Source organism: Monodelphis domestica, chromosome 5 (assembly GCF_027887165.1).
Source record: "Monodelphis domestica isolate mMonDom1 chromosome 5, mMonDom1.pri, whole genome shotgun sequence".
Taxonomy (NCBI): Eukaryota; Metazoa; Chordata; class Mammalia; order Didelphimorphia; family Didelphidae; genus Monodelphis; species Monodelphis domestica.
This window is the reverse complement of record NC_077231.1, coordinates 233,441,811-233,464,706: the sequence shown is the minus strand read 5'-3', so window position 1 is coordinate 233,464,706 and position 22,896 is coordinate 233,441,811. Positions and strand designations below refer to the sequence as shown.

At 36.8% G+C, this 22,896-nt stretch overlaps 1 long non-coding RNA gene across 3 annotated transcripts in view; it reads left to right on the top strand.

Annotated features, from left to right (window-relative positions):
• Positions 1-22,896, top strand: part of LOC103100417 (uncharacterized) — a 95,192-nt gene that overhangs the window by 4,326 nt on the left and 67,970 nt on the right. For 2 of the 3 annotated variants that reach the window (XR_008912361.1, XR_473228.3), the window contains exon 2: positions 7,078-7,419. This is a non-coding gene — a long non-coding RNA (uncharacterized LOC103100417). Of the gene's footprint in view, positions 1-7,077; positions 7,420-19,704; positions 22,217-22,896 lie in introns of those variants that run through there. The other variant, XR_008912362.1, reaches the window with a different exon arrangement.

The window sequence follows — 22,896 nt, the reverse complement described above, 5'->3', positions numbered from 1 at the left end:
GTTTCTCTATAACTTCTGGGTTTTATTGATATATATATATATATATATATATATATATGAATACCAATGATTTGAGTGGATTTAACTTATATGCTGCAACTTTGCTTAAGTTGTTAATTATTTCAATTAATTTTTAGTTGATTCTCTGAGTCTCCAAGTATACCATCAGATCATCTGCAAAGAGTTATAGTTTTTCTTTATCATTGCCTATTCCAATTCCTCAATTTATTTTTCTTCTCTTATTGTCATACATGTTCAGTATTTCTAATACAGTATTGAATGATAGTGGTGATGATGGACATCCATGCTTCACCCCAGGTCTTTTCACATAATGCTTACTCTTGGTTTTCTACAGATATTACTTATTTTAAAGAATGTACCACTGATTCCTATAAGTGTTTTTAGTAGGATTAAGTGTTGTATTTTGTTAAAGGCTTCTTCTGCATTTAAGGATATAATCCTATGATTTTTGCTTTTGTAGTGGATAGGAGTATGCTGATAGTTTTCCTAGTATTGAACCAGTCCTGCAGACCTGCACCTTGTCACAGTGTATGATCTTTATAATATATTGCTGTAATTGCCTTGCTGATGTTTTATTTAAAATTTTTGCAACTATATTAAGGAAACTGGTCTATAATTTTCTTTTTCTGTTTTTGCTCTCCCTAGTTTAGGTATCAAAGTCACATTTGTGTCATAATAGGAATTTTGTGGCACTCCTTTAGCTATTTTTCAAATAGTTTATGTTGTATTGGGATTAACTGTTCCTTAAATGTTTGGTATAATTTATTTGTAAATCTATTTAGTCCTGAGGATTTAAAAAAAAAACAAAAACCCTTGCCTTTTGTCTTGGAATCAATATTGTGTATTGGTTAGAAGGCAGAAGAGTAGTAATAGTAAGGGCTAGACTATGGGAGTGAAGAGAATTGCACCTCCCATCTCTGGCCCTGGCTCACAATCTACTGAGCCACTTAGCTGCCCCTGGGGATTTTTTTCTTAAGGAGCTCACCAATGGCTTGTTCAGTGTCTTTTTCTAAGATAGGATTAAGTATTCCATTTCCTTTTTTTATTAATTTTGGCAGCTTATATTTTTGTAGATATTAATCATTCTCACTTAGATTTTCAGTTTTACTGGCATATAATTGGTCAAAATAACTCCAAATAATTAATTTAATTTCATCTTCATTGATGGTTTGTCTTTTTCATTTTTGATGTTAATAATCTGGTTTTCTTTCCTTTTAAAAAAAATCAAATTTACCAATGATTTACTATTTTATTGTTGTTGTTTTTTTCCTTAAAGCCAGCTCCTACTTTTATTACTTCAACTTTTTTTACCTTCAATTTTATTAAGCTCTCCTTTGATTTTCAGGATTTCCATTTGGGTGTTTAATTGAGGATTTACAATTTGTTCTTTTTCTAGTTATTTTAGTTGCATGCCCAATTAACTGATCTGCTCTTTTTTTTTTAATTGTGGTGAGCATTTAGAATATTAATTTCCCCCAAGTGCTGCTTTTCTTGCATCCCACAAATTTTGGAATGCTGTCTCATTGTCATTCTCTTTAATGAAATTGTCATTTACATGATTTGTTCTTTGACCAGCTCATTCTTTAGGATTAGATAATTTAATTTTCAATTAATTGGTAATCTATGTTTCTGTAGCCCTCTATTAAATAAATATTGCCATTGTGGTTTGAAAAGAGTGCATTTAGGGGGCAGCTATATGGCTTAGTGGATTGAGAGCCAGGCCTAGAGATGGGAGGTCCTAGGTTCAAATCTGGCCTCATGTACTTCCTAGCTGTGTGACCCAGGGCAAGTCACTTAACCCCCATTGCCTAGCCCTTACTACTCTTCTACCTTAGAACCAATACACAGTATTAATTCTAAGACAAAAGTTAAGGGTTTAAAAAAAATAGAAAATGAAAGAGAGCATTTAATATTCCTTCTTTTCTGCATTTGGTTGTGAGGTTTTTATGCCCTAATCTTTGATCAGTTTTTGTGAAGGTGGCATGTAATTCATTTAAATTTTCCTTTAAGAATTTGGATGTTATGTCATTTAGAGCATCACATTCAGTATTGGTATTACTTCAATGTCTATGGTGTCATTTAGCAACTTTGTGTGACTGAGCATGGGTTTTTGTTACAAGAGAGTGCTTCTTGTAAAGATTGACATGTTTTCTAGAACCTTATCAAGAGTATCCAGGGAACTCTCTAGAGACTGCTCCTATGTCTAAAATGCTCAGCTATGGAAGACCTAGCTATTATAATCAAGACAATGATCTAAGACAGTGTTGGCGAATATTTTCAAGATTGTGTGCCCAAACTGAACTTTCAAGCTGCCTTTGAGCCCCCTGCATTACCACAGCCAGCAGAGGAAGTGCTTACATTTGGCAGCTGGGCACAGGGATGGGGCATGTAAAAAATGTCCTTGGGTGCTGTGGAGAGGGGGAGGGGAGCAGCCCCTCCAGCATGCCTGGGCATCTGTGCCTCACCTTCACCAACATGGATCTAAGGCAATTCCAAAGGATTCATGATGAAAAATTCTATCTACTTCCAGAGAGAGAAGTGATTAACTCTGAGTACAGATTGAAGCATACTTTTTTTACTTTGTTCTTTTTTTTTTTGAACAGCATGACTGGTATGGAAATATATTTTACATGATTTCATATGCATAATTGATATTACAGGTATCCCTTCCATATTACAACTTTCCTCATCATAGTTTTTGATGTATAGCAGGTTGGCAGAAGAAATTAAATGGGAATTTGAGGGGGGGAGTTTTGTGGGAGCCACAGATTACAAAGGCAAAAATGATAAAGAGCCACAGATAACAAAGACAACACATAAAAAGTTCAGAAAATCAGAAATTATATGTGTAGCATTATATGATATCAACATATTTTATATTTGCTATCATAAATACTGTGTATATTTTTTCTTTTTTAATGTTAAAATAACTACAGAGTTAAAATTTGTGAAAAGAATATAAAAGCCAAAAAATTTTGTGTAGATATTCCAAATTGTACCATGGACCTAACCCCAATGTTGTGGAAGAGATACCTGTATATTGCTTGCTTTCTCAATAGGTAGGGGAAGCAAGGAAGGCAAAAAAAATTTGGATCTCAATTTTTTTTTAAATGAATGTTAAAAACAATGAAAAAATTAAAGAAAAAAAAGTCTTCCCAAGCTTCTTTTTTGGCCATTTTTATAATGTAATATTTCATTACGTGCACATTCCAAAATTTATTTAGCCATTCCCTACTTGATGTTTGTTGAGTTTGTGTTTTTTTGTTCCTTCAAAAAGTTCTGCTAAAAATATCGTGATGTATATTGAACTTTTCTTTGTGACTTTAAAGTTATTAAAATACATACCCAAATAAATTGTAAGTTCTTTGAGGGCAAGAGTGTCTTTTGTCACTTGTTGTGTCCCCATTGTTTCTAGTACAGTACCCGGCACACAGTAGGGACACAACAATTGTTTATTATTGATGGTGGAATTTCTGGGCCAAAGGGTATATGTAATCAAATGACTGTCATAATTCAAAATTGCTTTCCACAATTGTTGTGCCAAATTAAAATTCATCCATGATGCTTTAATGTACGTATCTTTCCACAGTCTATCATTATTTATGATTTTTGTCTTTTGTCATCTATGCTACTTGAATTCGTGACCATTCCCACTTTTCCCAGGGAAGGGGCTGCTGAGCCGAGAAGTTCCTTAGACAGCTGCAGTACCTTGCTTTTTGTTCTCTGGCACGTAGAGGACACAATCACTAATAGTCCTTTGGTTCAGGATATTGAGTCATTGGCCCTAAGGAAGGTGATCTTGGACCCTTATTTCCCCTGCCCTATCAGAATATTCACTTTTTATCCAAATAGTTTTAGGTGTCAGGCTTAGGATCAAAACTCAGCTGTGCAGGTAGGATGTAATGCAGCTATTGTGAGGGGAAAGGGCCCAGGCAACCCAAAAAAGGAGAGAAGAGCATTTAAATGCCTACTGTGTGCACAACACTGTATTAGGTCCTGGAGGGAAAAGATTTAGACACCATAGTCAGAAAGCCTCTCATTTCCTACTCTGTGGGAAGAGATTCAATGTGTAATTCTCAGAGTAGTATTTGTCTTGTAGCCCCAATTCTCAAGACCCCTTAGGATTATTATTCCTTAGAATAAAACTGCTCCCTCCAATAAAATTTTTACTTTTCCTGACCTTTTTTTTTTTTAAATAATAACCCTTACCTTCCATCTTAGAATCAATACCAAGGCAGAAGAGTGGTGAGGGGTAGGCAATGGGGGTTAAGTGACTTGCCCAGGGCCACACAGCTGAGGTCAGATTTGAACCTAGGACTTCCTGTCTCTAGGCCTGGCTCTCAATCCATTGAGCTACCCAGCTGCCCCATCCTGACCTATTTTCAAAAACTTTGAGAAGAGTTGATCTGTAGCCCAGGAAGCATGCCAACTCCAGTAAAAGGCTGAGATAAACTAAAGGAGGAACAGGGAGTTTTAAATGTATTTCTACTGTCCCAGGCTGAAAATCACAAGATAGTCATAGGGGTTTGGTCTTTAAGGGTCTGTAATGCTGAAAATCAAGCACTCAAGATTTGAACCGTCACAGCCCTCCCCCCCCACCCCCCTTGGACAGAGGGAAGGAGGAAAATCTTGTGTCAGGATTATTATAAAAGTCTGTGATTGTATGCAGAAGGAAAAAGGACATTTTTGTCCCAAGCAAGCAGCTTGTGTGGGCAGAATCCCTTCCCCTTCCCCATTCTCTGCTGTTTTCTCCAAATAAAGCTGCAACCTGTCAGCATCTTATCCAGGTCTCCTGTCTGCTCATTAGAGTGGCTTTGGGGTGCAGACTTTGAGATTCCACTCCACACACTACCAAATTATAAACTCTAACATCATGAGTTTAGAGAATTATAAAAGAATGTGTGAAGTCCCAAGAGAAAAGTTGTTTCCTAAGGGGGGAATCAAGGAAGGCTTCGTGGAAGAGGTGACATTTGTGTTAGTTTATAAAGATAAGAATTCCACAGACAGAGAGGAAGTACATTCAAGCACATAAGTCAGGAGAGGGGAGGGGGCTGAGAGTAGACTTGTTTGACTTGGGTAATGGAGTATGTAAAGAAGAGTAATGTGGGAGAAAGCTGGAGATGTTGGGGAGCTCTAGATTATGCATAGTCTTGAATGCTAAGTAAAAAAGTGTTATTTTTATACAGTTAGCAATAGGGAGCCATTGAACATTTTGAACATTTGAGTATAAGAGTAACACAACCAGGCCTTGCCTAAGAAAAATGACCAGAAGTATGAAAGTAAGAGAGCTTGAAGGAGAGAAAGGAGAGATCTGAAAAGACCTATTTCAATTTCATCCCCAATTGACAAATGGTCAAGGGATAGGAAAAGGCAGTTCTCAGATGAAGAAATCCAAACTATTGATAATCCTATGAAAAAGTGCTCTAAATCCCTTCTGATTAGAGAGATGCAAAGTAAAACAATGCTGCAGGGTATCACCTCACACCTGCAGACTGGCCAATATGGAAGCAAAGGGAAGTGATGAATGCTGGAGGGGATGTGGCAAAGTAGGGACATTAATGCATTGCTGGTAGAGTTGTGAACTGATCCAACCATTCTGGAGGGCAATTTGGAACTATGTCCAAAGGGTGATAAAAGACTGTCTGCCCTTTGATCCAGCCATAGCACTGCTGGGTCTGTACCCCAAAGAGATAATAAGGAAAAAGACTTGTACAAGAATATTCATAGCTGCGCTCTTTGTGGTGGCCAAAAATTGGAAAATGAGGGGATGCCCTTCAATTGGGGAATGGCTGAACAAATTGTGGTATCTGTTGGTGATGGAATACTATTGTGCTCAAAGGAATAATAAAGTGGAGGAATTCCATGGGGACTGGAATAACCTCCAGGAGTTGATGCAGAGCGAGAGGAGCAGAACCAGGAAAACATTGTACACAGAGACTGATACATTGTGGTACAATAGAAGGTGATGGACTTCTCTACTAGCAGCAATGCAGAGATCCAGGACAATTCTGAGGGACTTATGAGAAAGAACACTATTCACATCCAGAGAAAGAACTGTGGGAGTAGAAACACAGAAGAAGAACATAGGATTGATCATGTAGATCAATGGGGATATGATGGGGGTTTTGATGTTAAAAGATCATTATTGCAAATATGAATAATATGGAAATGGGTTTTGAACAATAATATGTATATAACCCAGTGGAATTGCTTGTCAGCTCCAGGACACGGGAGGGAGAAGAGGTAGGAAAGATCATGAATTATGTAACCATGGAAAAATGTTCTAAATAAATAAATTGTAAGAGAAAAAAACAAAAATTCAATTTCATTTCCAGTTCTGAATTCCTTCCTTCCCTTGTCACCTTCCCTCACACACTGAGAAAGCAAAGAAAAACAAAATGCACTATGAATATTAAAATCAAGCAAAACAAATTCCAACATTAGCAATTTGTCTTCTAAAATAGTTTGTCTTTCTAGTGTTTGTCAGCAATGTAGAAATTTTGGTTTGCTTTCTTCACTTTATATCAGTTTATATGGCTTCCCAGGTTCTTTCTGAAGCCATTCCAGAGTGCTGATCATTTCTTAAAAATAATAACATTCCATCACATACCTCTACCTAACTTGTTCAGCCATTCCCCAGTTAATGGGCATGCCCTTAGTTTCCAATTCTCTGCCATGAAAAAAGAACTATGAATAGTTTTGTACATCTAGGCCCTTTCCCTCCTCCTTTGATTTTTTCTGGGAGTAAAGACCTAGTCATAGTATCATAGAATCAAAGGTTAGGCACATTTTATTAGCTTTAAGTGCATAGTTCCAAATGGCTTTCCAGAATGGCTAGACCAGGCCACAACTCCAACATTATGTATGATTGCGCTTTTTCCCCCAAAGCCCCTCATGGAGAATTTTGAAAATCAAGCTGAGGTGCTGATTGTAGAGATCATTCCTTGTTGATCGTCGTGCCTCTGATGGTTATTTTAAACTTTTAAAAAATTTAATGATGCTGTTTAAAAAAAATCATTGTCACTTCTTCATGTCCAACTTTATCTTCTCTTACAGCAAGGAGTCAAAACAGAAAATCAACACTTCAGGTGCTACTGAATGTGCCAATCTACCAGCACTGAGTGAGGCCAATGTTGACTCTGTTGCTAAGCTGTGACATGTAAACAAAGCACAGTTCAACTCTATACACTGCATAGCAAACTCTTGAGTCTCCTGCTGTCAACCCCAAAGTGCAATTGCTGGCAGTGATGCAAAGTTGTGAGGAGTTGGGAAACAAAGCCTGGCTAGACTGATTAGAGTGACTTGGGGACACCTTCGCTCTTGTTTTTGACAGTTTTCCTTTAAGGCTACGGACACCTCTTCTATTAAGCCTTCCTTGACAGCTCTGCCCCACCTAAGGTAGAATTTCCTTCTTTTCTACTATTTTTATTTTTACCAACTTTTAAAAAATTAACAAAGAGGGGGTGGAGGGGATACGATTGAGGAAAGACTCTAAATGAACACCCTAATGCAAAAACCAATAACATGGAAATGAGTTTGGATCGAGGACATATGTGATACCCAGAGGACTCACGCATCACCAATGGGAGGAAAAGAAAATGATCTTTTTTTCTAATGAATAATTGAAAATGACCAAATAAAATAATGTTTTAAAGGAAAAAAAATAAATAAAATACCTAAATAGCTTAAAAAAATTAACAAAGAGCTATTTTCTCTCACTTCTAATTCCACCCTGTGTCCTGCTGGGGAAAAAAAAAGAAAAACAAATCCTTATAACAAATATGAAAAGTCAAGCAGAATAAATTTCTACATTGACCAGGTCCAAAAAACCTTACATTTCAGTTTGTACTCCACGTCCATATTCTTGGTCAAAACATGCTTCATCAGGGATTGTTGGGAATCATAATTGGTTATTATGTTAATCAGGTTCTTAAGTCTTTCAAAGGCATGTATCTTTATAATATTTCTAAGGTATTCATTTCACTTAGATGCTTAGTTCATACAAGTCTTCCCAGATTTCTCTCAAACTATCCCTTTTATAATGTTTATAGATAGCATTAATAGTATTTTGTAAATCTCAAATGTTGTCATTTGTTCAGCTACTTTCCAATTGATGGGCACTCCCCCTTTTGGTTCCAATTCTTTGCCATATTAGGCGTGTCTAAAATATTTTTTGTATATACATCCTTATCCTATGACTTTAGGTATAGATCTAATAGTGATAACAGTGGGTCAAAAGATATGTACAATTTACTTTCAGGGCATTATCGTAAATTGTTTTCAAGAACGGCTGGACCTATTTATGGCTACCCCAACAGTGCATTAATATGCCCATTTTACTTATCAGTCATATTAATCTTATGGGTATGAGAGAGAACCTCAGGTTGGCTTTAGAGTATATTTCTCCAAATATTGATTTGGAGCATTTTTTTATATTGACAATTTAGATTTCTTCCTTAGAAAACTACCTATTGACCATTAGTCAGTTTAGGGAATAACTATTATTCCTTATATATTTAGAAATAAGACCCATATCAGAAAAACTTCCTACAAAAAAATTTCCCCAATGTTTTCCTTCTAATATTTTAATATTTAGTTTGTGTAAAAAACCTTTCTATTTTACATAATCAAATTATCCATTTTATCTTACATAATCTTCTTTATCGTTTCTTTGGTCCTCTAATGTCAAACAGGTATTTTCTACCTTTCTCCTCTAATTTGTTAATAATGCCATCCTTTATGTCTAAGTCATATCCACTTGGAGAATGTCTTATTTGATGATGTGAGATAGTGCTCTATAACTAGTTTATCAGACAACTTTCCAGCTTTCCCAGTAATTTTTGTCAAATAGTGAATTTTTGCCCTAGTAGCTGGAGTCTTCATGTTTATCAAAAATTAGACTACTATATTATTTTCTTCCATATGTCACATCCTTAATCTGTTCCATGGATCCAGATATTTCTTAACCAGTAGTAAATAATTTTGATGAGTATTGCTTTATAGTAGATTTTGAGATCTGGTACTATTTGGATACCCTTCCCACTTTTTTCATTCTTTGTTTGTTTGTTTTTTCCCCCTCAGTATTTTATCCCCCCATTACCTGTAAAAATAATTTTTAACATTCACCTTTTAAAATTGTGAGTTCCAAAATCTCTCCCTCCCTTCCTCAGACAGTAAGTAATTTGATATAGGTTATACATGGGCAATCTTGTAAAAGATTTTTAAAAATAAAGAAAATAAAGTGAAAAATTGTGTGGTCCAATTTATATGTGGTCTCCAGATCTTTCTCTGAAGTAGATAGCATTTTTCATCATGAGTCCTTTAGAATTGTCTTGTATCATTGTATTGCTGAGAATAGCTAAGTTATTCCCAATTGATCATCATAAAATTTTGCTGTTGTATGTACAATGTTCTCCTGGTTTTGCTCACTTCACTTTGCATCAATTGATTAAATATTTCCATGTTTTCTGAAATCACTACTTGTCATTTCTTACAGCACAATAGTATTCCATTACCATCTTATACTGCAACTCCTTCAGTCATTCCCCAATTGATTGCTATCCCCTTGATTTCCAATTCTTTGCTACCACAACGGGGAAAAAAAAACCCTGCTACCAACAATTTTGTTCAAAAAGGTCCTTCCCTCCATCTCTTTTAAAAAAAATCTCTGGGATACAGATTTAGTAGTAGTATTACTGGATCAAAAACATCTGCACAATTTTAGAGCCCTTTAGGCATGGTTCCAAATTGCTCTCCAGAATGGTTAGATGAGTTCACAACTTCACCAATAGTACATTACTATCCCAGTTTTCTCACATTCTCTTTGCCATTCATCATTTACCTGCACTTCATATTTTTGCTTCTCTGAACTTTCCTACAAAAATTCTAAAGGTTGCTTCTATCACAGAATGACAGAGAACATTATGACTAGCATGGTGCTGTCTGGATCAGCTTTGGTGAGAAAAGTCCAAATGCTTCTTAAAGACAGTTTATTCGGGGTTCAGCCAAGATGGTTGAGAAGGGGCGCAGACTCACCTGATGTCTATCAAATTACCCTCCAAACAACTCTGACCTAACATCTCAAAATGAATTCTGAAGAAATACAACCCACCAAAAAATGGAGTGAAATATGTTTTCAGATCAAAATAACAAGGCTGGCACAAAAGATCTATTGCACCAGGGTAGACGTGCGGCATTAAACAACATGCTAAGACAAGCCCCATCACAGTGACGTGGGCGTTGCTAAATCAGCAGGAAAGGTTTCTGGAGCTCTTACATCATTCATAGATGTAAGGGCAGAATCAGGCAACTGCTCACAAAGAAATTACAATTTGCTGCTTCTGGGTACAGTCTCGAAGTGAGGAGTGGCACTAGCACATACCAGTTCTTGTAGTGGCAGTAAACAGGACCCTGATTGCAGCTCCAAGGCAGAAAAGAGTGCTTATGGTTACTTGCAGACCAGAGCACAGGCCAGGAGAGAATTAAACACATACTCTTTCTATCTAAACCACTTAAGAACTGAAAAATATAAATTGCCAGAGCTAGCTCTTCAGTTGTACAAAGAACCTGAAACTTAGAACAGTGTTCTCTTTACCATGGGAACAAAGCTCAGCTTTAACAAATTTTTAAGCCCTTGCCTTCTGTGTTAGAATCAATATTGCATATTGACTCCAAGGCAGAAGAATAGTTAGGGGTATGCAGTGGGTGTTAGGTGACTTGCCCAGGGTCACACAGCTAGGAAGTATCTGAGGTCACATTTGAACCCAGGACCTCCCATCTTTAGGCCTGGCTCCTAGTTCACTGAGCCATCTGGCTTCCTCCAACAATTTTTTAAGTTAAAAGAAGCCTGGAAAATGAGCAAACAATTAAAAAAGAAATCAACATAGTTATTTTAGTAGCAGGAGAAATCAAAACACAAATTCAGAAGACAAAAAAGTCAATACTGCTGCATCCAAAGCCTCCTAGAAAACATATGAATTGGTCTTGAACCCCCAAAGAATTAATAGAAGAGCTCAAAAAGTATTTTAAAAAATAAATAAGAAGTAAAAGAAAAATTGGGAAAAGAATAAGAGTAATATATAGGAAAACCACGAAAAAAGAATCAGCTTGGTAAAGGAGGCACAAAAAATACTGAAGAAAATAATGTCTTAAAAAATCAGATTAGTTGGTAAGAGAAGTATAAAAATCTACTAAACAGAGGAACTCTTTAAAAGTAAAACTGTTCAAATGGAAAGAGATAAGCAAAAAGTCACTGAAGAGAAAAACTTCTTAAGAGGCAAAATTATGGCTATATGGAAAAAGATGATCAAAAAATCACTGCAGAAAAGAGCTCTTTAAAAAGTAGAATTGGTCAAATGGAAAAGGAGGTACAAAGGCTCACTCAAGAAAATCATGTCTTAAAAATTAGAACTGGGTAACTGGATGCTAATGACGCCATGAGACATCAAGAAACAATCAAAGTCAAAAGAATGAAAAAATAGGGAAAAAAATGCAAGATATCTCATTGGCAAAACAACTGGCCTAGAAAATAAGTCCAGGAGAAATAATCTAAGAATTATTGGACTACCTGAAAGCCATGATCAAAAAGAACTTAGAGATCATCTTTCAAGAAATTGTCAAGATAAACTACCCTGATATTCTAGAATAAGAAGGATAAATAGAAATTGAAAAATCCACCAATCACTTCCTGAGATCCCAAAATAACCAAAAACAAATATTATAGCTAAATTCCAGAAGTCCTAGGTCAAGAAGAAAATATTACAAGCAGTCAAAAAAACCAAGAACAAATTCAAATATCAGGGAGCCACAGACAGGATAACAAACGTTTTAGCAATTTCTACATTAAAAGATTAGAGGGCCTAGAATATGATATTCCAGAGGAAAAAGGACCTAGAACTTCAATGGAGAATCACTTATCCAGGAAAACTGAGCATAGTCTTTTAGGGGGGAAATGGGTATTCAATGAAAAAGAATTAAAAATTTATTTATTTAAACATATTTTTCCATGTTTACATGATTCATTTTCTTTCTTTCTCCTCTTTCCTCCCCCTCCCAGTGCTGACAAGCAATTCCACTGGGTTGTCACTTGATACCTATTTCTATATTATTCATTTTTTCTATAGAGTGATTTTTTTTTAAGGCCTAAACCCAAATCACATACCCAAAAGTGATGTCATATGTTTTTCTTCTGCACTTGTACTCCCATTGTTCTTTTTCTCAATGTGGTTATCATTCTTTCCCATAAGCCCTTCAGGAGTATCCTGGCCTACTGCATTGCTACTAATAGCAAAGTCTGTTACAGTGGATTGTTCCACAAAGTTTTACTTTCTGTGTACAATATTCTCCTGGTTCTGCTCATTTCACTCTACATCAGTTCATTGAGGTTCTCCCAGTTCATAGGGAAAGCTTCCAGATCATCAATCTGAAAAAGAAGACTTTCAAACATTCCTGAAGGAAAGACCTGAGCTGAATGGAAGTTTAACTCTCCAATACAAGACTCAAGCAAAGCATAAAAAGGCAAACAGTGTAAGATGGGATTTTAAGATGGTAATTGGGTTGTTGAATGAGATGAGTTGACTCTCAGTCTGTTGGTGATTTTTCCCCGACACAGAATGATGGCTTCTCTTTCTATCTTTCAATCTTGAACACGCAATCTGACTCCCATTTGAAACAGTAACAGGTTTATTCTAAAGTGTTGATTAGAATAAGGTGAGGTATGTGGGCTAGGGATTTCCTCTCACTGAGAATTTCAACCTTTTCCCACACCACTGACCTTGCAACGGTCACTTCGATCCTCGGCAGAGTTGAGGCGACTCTCACTCCCTCTCTGTCGCTATTCCCAGTCCCATCTGACTCCCTAAGCTAAGGCCACACACATTAGTCTTTAGCGAAAGCCCGAGATTGTTGTTGAGTCAGGAACTGATGTCAGGCATGACCTAGTCAGCTAGGTGTTGGCGGAGCCCGCCAAGGTAACTCAGAAGTTCAGGTTGCTGTCACTGGTGGTTTCCTCTTGAGACGTCACGCCATGTTATTTCAGAGTCTGGGATCAAAGAGGTTTATCTGGAACTGGTAGGTTTCTCACAGGATCCAGGATAAAGATGAGTAGTGGAGAGAGCTAGTTTAGGAGCTGTTTACTTCTCCGGGTGAGTTACCCACTTCAGAATCCTGCCCCAGGATTCCGAGATCTTCCTTTGTACGTTCTCGTTTCCTACATTCCATCAGACTTCTGGGTCTCCACTCTGATCCATACCTTCTTTCCAAAATCCTTGCTATCAAAAGGAAAGAGCAATCAACAGATAGATATTCAGTAAGTTTAAACGCTGTACATCTCTTCATGAGAAGATGCTTCCAAAGAATTTTATCATTATCAGGGCAGTTAGTTTAACATTATTAGCTGTGAGTTGAATATGATATCTAAAAAATAAAATTAAGGAGAAAGGAATGCATCGGGAGAAAGGGAAAGGAAGAAATAGAATGGAGTCCATTATCTCACACAAAAGAAGTATGAAAGCTTTTACAGAGGAGGGGAAGTTGGTAGAGGAGAGGAGCACTTGAACTTGACTCTCTTTGGAACTGGCTTAAAGAGGGAAGAACATACGCAATCACTTAGGTATAGAAATCCTTATCCTACAGAAAAGTAGGAGAGGAAGAAGGGGATGAGAAGGTTGGGGCTGAAAGAAAAATGGCACATTCAGAGACGTGGTGGTCAGAAGCTAAATGCTTTTGAGAATGGAGAGGGAAAAGGACAAGCCGTGTTGGAGGGGAATAGGATGGAGAGTAATACACAATAATCATAGTGGTGAAAAAAAAATTTTTGTAAATGTCTCTAGTACAAGGCCTCATTTCTCAAATACAAAGAGAAATGAGTCAAATATATAAGAATAGAAGTCATTCTCCAATTGATAAATGGTTAAGAATATGAATAAGCAATTCTCAAAGTTATTAAAGTTCTCTATAGTCATGTGAAAAAATGTGATTAAAAAAAAACAAAAAGGACCAATATGTACAAAAATATTTAAATCTTTTTTTGTGGAGGCAAAGAATTGGAAAATGAGGGGACACCCATCAATTGGGTAATGGCTATGTGCTATAAGAAATGATAAGCAGAGTGGGGCAACTGGGTGGCTCAGTGGATTGATGACAAGACCTAGAGACAGGAGGTCCTAGGTTCAAATCTGTCCTCAGATACCTAGCTGTGTGACCCTGGGCAGGTCACTTAACCCCCATTGCCTAGCCCTTACCACTCTTTTATCTTGTATTACTATACTATATGATACTATACATATACATATATATATATATATATACACACACTATATTATAATAGTAATGTTATGGTATATTATTATACTATATATACTATACAATACTACAAAGTATTAATTCTAAGGCAGAAGATAAGGGTTTAAAATATATATGTATATACACTTATATACATAATGAAATGACAGCTGGAGTTCAGAAAAAGCTGGAAAGACTTACATGAACTGAAGCAGAGTGAAGTAAGCAGAACCAGGAGGACACTGTACATTATGATGGCAATACTGTAAATAACTTTATTCTCAAGCAATACAATGATCTGAAACAATACCAAAGGATTCATGATTAAAGAAAAAAAGCTCTCTGCTTCCAGAGAAAGAACTGATGGAATCTGAATCCAGACCAAAGCAAACTTTTTTCACTTTCTTAATTTCTTTTGGTTCGTTTCCTCTACAAAAGGATTAATATGAGAGAATGTTTTACATGACTGAACATGTACAATCCACATCAGATTGCTCACCTTCTCAGCAGGGGTGGGAGAGGATGGAAGAAATTTGCAAAAATGATGATCCTAAAACAGTCAATGAAAAATGAAAAAACAGAAGAGAGTGTCTTTCTCTATTAACTCGAATTCTGAGAAGAAAGCAGTGGTCCAATTTCCCTCAGGGGTAGAAGGAGCTTGACCAGTTCTACATGGTTGTTGGCAAAATCTAGAGATGCCTACATGTGTTTACAGACTTTTCCTCCCTTCTTCCTCTCTTTTATTCTCGTTGTCATATGAAGAAATCCAGGGCCACCTCAGTGTGGTCAGTGTTGTCAGCACTGATGGCCTCTGGGAGGAAGGAGGCCATCTAAGCCTCTTAAGACACGCCCAGCATTTAGAATGGGAGGAGGGGAAGAGAGGTGAGAGGAGACAAAGAGATAATGCTTTCTTCCTTCCAATAAACTGACTCCTTTGGTATTCTCTAAGGAGATGAGCTTGACAAGCTCAAGAGTTGATTTCTAGGAATCTCATCATAGCCCGAGACCAGGCAGAAGAAAATGGGCCACTTCTCAACAGCATAGATGAATCAGTCAGCTTGAGTCAGCAAAATGTGGATTCGTTTTGGATTCCCTGCTGGTTTTCCCCTTCCAGCAAGATGACTGACCCTCCTTCCCTGATACACACCCCTTTCTACTGCATAGGAGACACATCATTCCTTATTCCCTAAAAATCTTGTTAACAGTGCCTAGAATGAGTGGGAATATTAGTTTTCAAGTTCTCTCTCAGGAATTGTTTTCTATTCAAGGAAGACTGTTTAGGTCTTTGGTTCAAGTGAAACTCAAGAACAGTCATTGTATTATTTCTAAGCATACAAAACAAAACGGAGGCCTTGGCTCTGTGCTTCTCCTCTAGCACAGTGCATTCTACTTGAGTCATTTAATAAATATTACACCAAAAAGAGTCAGATCAGAATGGTGGTACTATAAATAAGCATGCTGGACTTGGAGTCCAGACTTGAGTCCAACCCTGACTTCAGATACTCCCTAGCTGGGTGACCCTGAGCAAGTCACTTAACTTCTGTCTGTGTCAGTTTCTTCAACTACAAAAACAAAACAAAACAAAACCTACAACCTAGCAGTCCTATCTCCTTGAGACTTTCAAGGAGATAGGATTGCTCCATCCAATGAGATCATATTTGTAAAGTGCTTAGCCCAGTGTCTGGCACATTTGTAGGCATAATATGTGTCATTATGATGATAATGGTGGCAAACAGAATTAGCTCACAATTAGTGTGAAAGTGGACACATTGTTTGAATTTGAACCCCATGTTCTCCCTTGGTTAGAACCAATGACCATATTTCTATATAATTATAATTTAAAATAGTGTAAATTAAGAGTACATGCAACCACCTTAACAGATTCATCATCAGCATCAATTGGGACCAATTGACAAATGGTAAAAAGATACAAACATGCAATTTTCAGATGAAGAAATCAAAGCTATCAAATATATTAAAATATTCTAAATCACACTTGATAAGAGAAATGAAATTAAAATAATTCTGAGGTACAACCTCACACCTATCAGATTGGCCAACATGGCAGTAAAGGAAAGTGATAAATGTTGAAAGGGATGTGGCAAAATTGAGTCACTAATGCATTGTTGGTAGAGTTGTGAACTGATCCAACCATTCTGGAGAGCAATTTGGAACTATGCCCAAAGGGCTATAAAACTGTGCTTACCTTTTGATCCTATAATACCACTACTGGGTATGAATATCAAAAAAATTATTTAAAAAGGGGGAAAGACCTACTTGTACAAAAAATACTTATAGCAGCTCTTTTTGTGGTGGCAAGAAATTGGAAATCAAGGGGATGTCCATTAATTGGGGAATGGATAAACAAATTGTGGTATATGGTGGTGACAGAATATTGTTGTACTATAAAAAATTATTAGCAGAATGATTTCAGAAAAAAGCTGGAAAGACCTACAAAAATTGATGCAGAGCAAAATAAACAAAACCAGGAGATCATTGTACACAGTAACAGCAATATTGTATGATGATCAACCATGAAAGATTTAGCTATTCAGCAATATAATCTGGGAAAATTCTGAAAGCCTCAACAGAATGCTATCCACCTCCAGAGAAAGAACTGTTGGGAGTCAGATGCAGACTAAAGCATACTAGATTATTTAAGGTTGTATTTTGGGGTTTGGGGTTTGAGTATTCCCTTACAATAATGACTAATATAGAATATGTTTTACACAATATTATATTTATAACCCAGATGAAATTGTTCACCATCTCCAAGAGGAGAGCAAGGAGAAAGGGAGACAATTTGTATCTTATAATTTTGGCAAGCATATGTTGAAAATTGTTATTGCATGTAATTAGGAAAGTAAAATATCTTTGAAGGAAAAAAAATCAATTGATACCTGGATGTGAATGACAAATTCTCTTACTATTTTTTGTCTAATATTAGAGTGTAGTACACTCATTTTCCTATAGATGGCACTCGAGGGCAATCCAACTCTCCTCCAATAAGCTTCAACCTTTATTTAGCCAATTAGAAGCCAAGAACTGAAGCTGTCTTCACAGAGACCAATCCAGGCTAGCATTTCTAGCCCTCCAGTCTAATCCTTCACTCATTGGATCATATCAGAACCTCCTCAACAGCTCAGTTACTTCCTTCAAATATCACAAAATCCAACTAGCTGCTAGTGATGGAACCAAAAGTCTTAGTCATTCCATAGTTTTTGAATAGCTATGTATTATTTTATTCAATTGAGTTAAACTAAAGTGTCTTAATATGTGCTCCAAGCACTGTGCCAACTGTTGAATATACAAAAAGAGGCAAAAGACAGTCCCTGACCTCAAGGAGCTTACAATCTAACAGATCTAATGCAAACAAATATATACAAAGCAAGCTATAGACAGGACAAATAGGAAATAATTAAGAGTGGGAGAACACTGGAATTAAGAGGTGTGAGGGAAGGTTTCCTATAGAAGATGTTTTTCAAAATCACTTAGAGTCCTTTGTTAATCCTTTTAGCCTGAGGCATGCCTCTGACCTTAACCTCTAGCCAATAGTGCCATTCACTGGTAAAAAAAAAATTACAATGAGTCTAATAAGTAAATTAATAACACTTAACATGGATTTTATCAACATAACCCAAATTAGAAACATGTTGTCTATACTTGGTTTAAAATGACTCATATGTTCAGAAAACATTTTTCAATATGCATATATAACCTGTGAAATAGAGTTGATACTCTACATATCATACCTTAAGAAAAAAACAGGAAAATATTTTATTTATACTCAAAGCTCAAAATGAAAGTATGGAGAATACTTTGTGGGAGATAAAAAGTTCTATAAAAAACAATGGGAGAAATTTTAAAATCCTCCAGAAAAAATCTCTCCATACTTCCTCATTATTGGAGCCAATTCAATCTCTGTCCCACCCTACCCTACACAATATTGTTCCTCTTACTCAACCTATCCCTTCCCCAACCCTGCCTTTACCTCAGTCTCTCCTCCCCCTGCTCAACTAATTCTTTCCCTTGTCCCTCCTGCCCCTGCCCAAGCCTCTTCCCCCCCTGCCAAACCTATTCCCCCACCCTGCCCCTACCTCTTATCCCTCTACCCCTCCTACCCAGAACACCTCCCTCTTCATACTCATCCCTCTTCCCCTCCTCCCCCTGCCCCTACATTTTATCCCTCTGTCCCTCCCTGCCCAGAACCCCTCCCTCTCAGCTTACCTACTCACCCCCTCCCCTATGTATCCTATTAAAAACCAAACATCAAACCTACAGATAGAAATACAAAATAATCTGGCTGAAACCCTATACTCCCTGAAGTTAGTGTCCACCTTTAATAAGAATGGGGATATAGTTTCCCTTAGGCACTATTCACCATTCACCCCCCCCTCCAATAGTGAAAGATTCAAACAAGACATCTTTTGAAGATGAACCAATAGTGGTAAAAACAAAAACAAAAACAGAGGGTATCTTTCGCACATATGACCCCAGGTGGGTGGATGTTGAAAAGCTACTACAAGCCTTCTTTACATAGAGGGAGAAAAATAAGATTATCTCTCTGGTTAATCAGGCCCAAAGAAGGAAAGCAATTAATTGGTCATGTGATGACCCAAAATGGAATCCCAATAATGAACAGGATTACACAAAATTATGCCAATCTAGAGAGACATTATTAACAACAATGAGGGCTTGTTTTGACAGACCAGCCACATGGATGAAATTTGAAAACTTGAACCAAAAAAACAATGAAACTCCCTCTCAATTTATGGACAGACTCATTGAGCTAAGAGGTAGATATATAGAACTGTATGTTACCAGAGAAAGGGATGCCAGACAGATTAGACAGCAGTTTGTACAAAACTGCTGTAAAGAATAAAAACAACTGCTTCATCACATGGGTTGATGGGGATATGATTAGGGATATAGACTCTAAATGATCGCCTTAGTGCAAATATCAATAATATGGAAATAGGTATTGATCAAGGACATATGTAAAACCCAGTGAAATTGCACGTGGCTATGAGAAGGGGGTAGGGGGAAGGGAGGGAAAGAACATGAATCTTTTAACCATAGAAAAATATTCTAAATTAATTAAATTTTAAAAAACCAGCTGTGAAGTCATAAGAGATTATTTTAGAATCAACTGTCTAAATTGGTCCAGCAGAAGAATTAAGGAGATAATAACCTTGAAGAATTAAGGAGGAACAATATTGTGTAGGGTAGGGTGGGACAGAGATTGAATTGGCTCCAATAATAAGGAAGTATGGAGAGATTTTTTCTGGAGGATTTTAAAATTTCTCCCATTGTTTTTTATAGAACTTTTTATCTCCCACAAAGTATTCTCCATACTTTCATTTTGAGCTTTGAGTATAAATAAAATATTTTCTGTATATATAGTTGGAGGCCACCAGAGAAAAAATGAAGAAGACAAGGAATCAATGGAGGAATTAAAGAGAGAAAACATTTTAAAAGAAAAATTTGAAAAAAAAGATCATGGAGTGATGCTAGGACCTTTATAAAAATCCACAAATCAAACCACCAAAATGTTATTTATGTGGAAGAAAAGGCCATTTAAGGTTAAATTGCAGAAACTGGAATCAGGTATTCAATAACATGAATTTTAGCAATGGTAATTTTACAAATAAGAGATATAACAATTATAAACATTATAATAGAAATAATTACAGAAATTATATTACAAATGAAGAAAATGATACACAAAATACCGAACAACAATACATCCAAAGTGGAGCTTATCCATGTTATGCACAGAGTGAAAATCCCTCTCAGTGTGGAGGATCCCAGAGAAATGCCAAAGCACCTTTATGAATGTATGGGGGTGGGGACAAGAACCTTGGAATCAGAAAATGAAATCTTCAATCTTCCAGAACCTGATGTGTTAATGCAAATTATTCCTATCCATTCCCCCCAAATAGTAATGAACTACATGTAACCCTAAAAGTAGGGAACTTATATTATGGCTGCCTTTTAGACACTGGAGCATCTAGATCAGTTCTGGTGAGTAAACCAGATGTAAAATGTGATCCTATTGGATCTATAAATGTAGTAGGTATATCAGGAACACCGCAAAAGGTTCCAACACTTTCTCCTCAAATGGTATCCATGGGACCCTTATCTATAGAACATTCTTTTCTACTAATACCTACCTATTATGTAAACTAAAAGCAACAATAACATGTGCTCCAGATGGCTCCATGTCACAGGAATTACCTGAGGAATCTTTACATTTGCTCCCTGTACTTCTCTCAGAAAGCTAGGAGGTGAAAGAGCCTCCCACCTTTGAAATACCAGCTGATATACCTGAGTCTCTTTGGGCCACATCTTCTTCTGATGTAGGCCTACTAAAATCAGCTGAACCTGTTCAGATTAAGATTAAAAATGAGCCACTTCCTTCCATTTCTCAGTACCCCCTATCAAAAGATGCAATTGAGGGAATTACCCTGGTAATAAATTCATTAATTGAGCAAGGAATAATAATTCCATGAAAATCAGAATATAATACACTTATTTTACCTATTTAAAAGCCAAAATTAGGCCCAGATGGAAAAGCTGTATATCAATTCATTCAAGATTTAAGAGCTTTAAATAATCATGTCATAAATAGACATCCTGTGGTTTCAAACCCACACACAATAATTTCCTCTATTCCCAGCACAGTCATATACTTTACTGTAGTGGATTTTGTGCTCAGCATTTTTCTCGATACCAATTCACAGAGATGCCAGAAATATGTTTGCTTTTACCTGGAAAAGTTCATAGTAGACCTGGTGTCAATTGCTACAAGGGTACATGGAAAGCCCTACCCTGTTTGCACAAATTTTGACCCAAGATAAAGATAATATTCAATTTAAATATAGTCACTTAGTTAAATATGTGGATAATTTGCTCTTGGCTTCACCAAATACAGCAGCATGCCAAGAAGATAGTAAACATCTTCTGTTAGAAGTACATGAGAGAGGTCACAAGGTCTCAAAGGCAAAGGTTCAATGTTGTCTCCTCAAAGTGGAATATTTTAGGGTTCATTTTAACTGCAAGTTCCCTTTCTATTTCTCCTAAGCATATTAGAGATATTAAAAAATTAAGCCCTCCCACAAAGAACAGTTAAGAGCAATGTTAGGAGCAAGAGGTTTTTGTAGACAATGGATTCCTTGCTAAGGGGAAATCACTAAACCCCTTATAGAACAAAAGATTCAGTCACTGAACCGCTTAGATTAGAACCAGAACACCATTTAACTCTGTCAGATTTAAAACAGGCTATCTTGTCTGCCCCTGCTCTAGGTATCCCAGATTATAATACATCATTCACTTTATACATGCATGAACAAAAAAAGGGGTGGTTTTACGTGTTTTAACCCAAACTTTGGGACTGGCTCAGCATCCAGTTGCTTATTTTTCAGTCCAGCTAAACCAAGTAGGTTCAGGAGTATCAACATACCTTAGAGCAGCGGTTCACAACCTGTGGGTCATGACTCCGGCAGGGGTCAAATGACCAAAACACAGGTGTCGCCTAAAGCCATCGGAAAATACATATTTCCAATGGCTTTAGCCACTGAGAAATTGTGCTACTTTACAGCAAAATCTCAGAAAGAACAGGAACCCTGCTGCCCATACATTGTACTAATATTAGTTACCTATCAGCAGTCCTCCCCCTATGAAAGGCAATGGATTTACCCTGTTGCCTGGAGACCAGACTCAAACAGAGACCCAGAGAGAGCACTGGGTGCTGGCTCCGGAGGGGTTAAGAACGAGTCCTGGAGCGGATAACAGAGCCGAGTAGCCCTAGCAAAGTGAAGCCTCAGCTCGAGCTGAAGGGAGACAACAGGAAAAAGAAGGCAGCATCTGCGGCCCCCCTCCCCAGGCAGGACTTACCTCCCGCCCCAGCACTCAGGCTGCCTCCTGCTGGATTAATATTTCTCAACATATAATTAAATATTGTTTTTGTGATTAATCACTATGTTTAAATTATGTTTGATTTATAGCAATGAGAATACATAATGCATATCAGGTATTTACATTCCAAATCATAACTGTAGCAAAATTACAGTTTTGAAGTAGCCACCAAAATTTATAAATATTGTAAATATTTAATTTTTATTTATTTTTAATATATTTTTTAATTTTTTTAATATTTAATTTAAATATAAAATAAAAATATAAAAATAAAATAATTTTTTGGTTTGGGGTCACTGCACCATGAGGAACTATATTGCGGGGTCACGGCATTAGAAATGTTGAGAACCACTGCCTTAGAGGCATAGCTGCCACAGCTTTATTAGTAATTAAGGCAGCTAACTTGGTATTGGGATGCCCATTGACAATTATGTGCCCACATGAAGTAGAAGCATTGTTGCTCAGACATAGAACACAGGCATTTTCAGATCAAATACAAGATAGAGAATAATTTTATTAAACAATGAAAATATCACTTTAAAACATTGTACATCTCTTAACCCTGCCACTTTGCTTCCTGATTTACCAGTTTCAGAAGAACCATTACATAGCTGTGAATCTTTAGTGTCCATAGCTGAAAAGCCTTGAGATATTCTCCTGTACACTCCTTTGGACAAC